Raw genomic sequence first — 2,400 nt, forward strand, 5'->3', positions numbered from 1 at the left:
CAGACACCCCCCCCCCCCCCCCAGAGGGCTTATGTAGATCGGCAGATATTCTTGCTGCTTATGGTCCATGAACCATGAATAAGTTTCCCACATATTGAAGGTGTCATTTGTGTCACTGTGTGGGCATGCTCTTATTTATATGGAAATGTGTGACCCTGCTAAGTGTGTGAGTCTCAGAGTCGCCTTATGTCTAACCTCTCCTGTGTTTGTAAATGCAGGTGTTATCTACTACATGACTACATAGTTCAAATCCATCTTCATTTGTAATCTGTTACACAAGTTTATCAGTGCAGTCTCTAGCCTCTTTCTAATTGACCTCCAGTATTAAGTCTGTGGGGAAAAAGACATGTGATTGAAGGAGTGGCATGTTCTCTTTAATGTGGTTTTCTTTCAGCTCTGTCAGTCCTTAGTGGTGTCCACTATGATGGCTGTAAATGGAAAATAATATTTTTCTAAACATTCTGACACATATTGCAAGTCCATGACTTTTGCAAGTGACATTTCATATTGTGTATAAAAACTGGTTATATACTCTGTATAATTTTTAGGTTTTTTTTCTAAATGTCTCTTCACCTGTGTCCCTACCTGCCTTGGTTTCAATTACATTTTGCAGGAAGAGACTGATGCAATAATCGAATTATAACTATAGGTAATTAAGTTAATATCTCATGTGGCTGTAACCGACGTCTTCTCAGAAATCGAGACTAATGCCATAGTGTGGACAAGAAGGACGTGTGATGACCCACCTCCCATGTTTGTCTTTGTCTCTTACACATACAAACAGAGAGAGAGAGAGAGAGAGAGAAAGATAGATTGCCCCACATCATTGTTGCTATAACTACCCTCTGGTACGGCAGTCGGTGATGAAGCCCTCTGCAGGCGACAGACCACGGATCCACTACTGATGCGCTTCGCGGTTTTTTTTCTCAAATAGATCTACACTGAAGAAGGAGATGAGGTCCAGTGCAAGAAAAACTGCAAACGGAGTCTAAAACTATCCTTATCTGCCGTCTAGATCTTAAACTTCACAAGAAAGCATTTTACAGGTAAATTGCTTTTATATCCCCGTAGAAAAGTATTATTATTATAATTATTATTATTATTATGTAGCTGGAGGACTAATTCCTATCCATATTGTTGCTCTAGTCGGCTTTTGTCAGAGACTTTTTAAATTGCATCAACTTTTTAATAGTAGCCTTACGGACAAAGAGAGAACGCTTTGTTACACGAACTTCATTTTTATGATTCAGAAGTTGCAAAAACGATGCACAAAACAGCCATGTGTGTTTGCTTGCATGAAGCTAAAAAGCTGTTGTGGATGAACTGGACAACCCGAAGGCAGTGAGACGCCGACATTAATGTCATTTTTAGTCTAAATTAAATTGGACTTCAGTGCAGGTTAATTTGATGAAAAAACATGATACCGGAGATGAACTTAGAAAATATCACGGATACTCCCTGATTTTAATCGATGTTATTCAATTAAGAAACAGGGTAGAACATAAAAAATATATAACCGCATTCATACGCTGTAACCACAATGCTGATTTGCTTCGGGAGTCTCTCTTCAGCCTTGTCTTTCAACCTTTCTCATTCACATTCCTACTTATGCAGTAGATGATTGTTTCTTAATTGGGGATTTGCATGCATCTGCATTCATCTTAATGACAGGACGGTTAATGAGTAGTGAAGTAAATCCTCACCTGTGCTCATAAAACACACTGGGCCCACTGGGACATATCAGGGCTGTCAGTCAGCCACCTTTAGGCATATCAACCAAATCTAGGCCACTGTTGGTCTGGAGGTTGAAGCATTTAGTGTATGCAATCTGTGCAGGGGAATAGATAGACAGTATAGTTTTGAGTCTATTAAGGACTGTGAGAAAGACTTTGAAGAGGATGGTCTTTTAATCTAGTTCAAGGAGAGTGTATTTTGATTTCTGTCTTGGAACAAGGACATCATTCTATACTTTGTCTGAAATTGTTCTAAAACACCTGATTGGATTGTCTGAACAAACTGAAACTGCCTCATTTACACAGCCACATACAGTAGATTATTTTAAAAAATCAGACAGGTGCGCAGATTAGGCTGAGTGTCTCTAAAATAGCTTAACACACTTAATGCATGTAATGTTTTCTCCGGTGGTTTGCAGTCTAGCCAGATTGCTTTTTTAAAAATGTTTGCCTCCTAGCTGCATGATTTGTGAGAAGATGCTAACACCCAGACTACTGCTGGGTTATTTTTGCCGGCTCTGTCACTTATTGACATTGTGGGACACATGCAGGCAGGATTGATGTTCTTGCCCTTAATAGTGTAGCAGGCAGTAGTTGAGCTATCGATCTGACCCCCTTTCTAACCTCCATCCCCACAATGCCCCCCCCCCCCCCCCCCCCCCCCCCC

The 2,400-nt window shown here is 40.4% G+C and overlaps 1 protein-coding gene across 1 annotated transcript in view; it reads left to right on the plus strand.

Annotated features, from left to right (window-relative positions):
- The first annotated feature begins 867 nt into the window (after positions 1 to 867).
- LOC123956411 (leucine-rich repeat-containing protein 3-like) overlaps positions 868 to 2,400 on the plus strand; it is a 5,221-nt gene continuing 3,688 nt past the window's right edge. The window contains exon 1 of the mRNA XM_046028584.1: positions 868 to 1,046. The gene's annotated coding sequence lies outside the window, so the exon portion shown is untranslated. The remainder of the gene's footprint in view (positions 1,047 to 2,400) is intronic.

This window comes from Micropterus dolomieu, linkage group LG18 (assembly GCF_021292245.1).
Source record: "Micropterus dolomieu isolate WLL.071019.BEF.003 ecotype Adirondacks linkage group LG18, ASM2129224v1, whole genome shotgun sequence".
NCBI lineage: Eukaryota > Metazoa > Chordata > Actinopteri > Centrarchiformes > Centrarchidae > Micropterus > Micropterus dolomieu.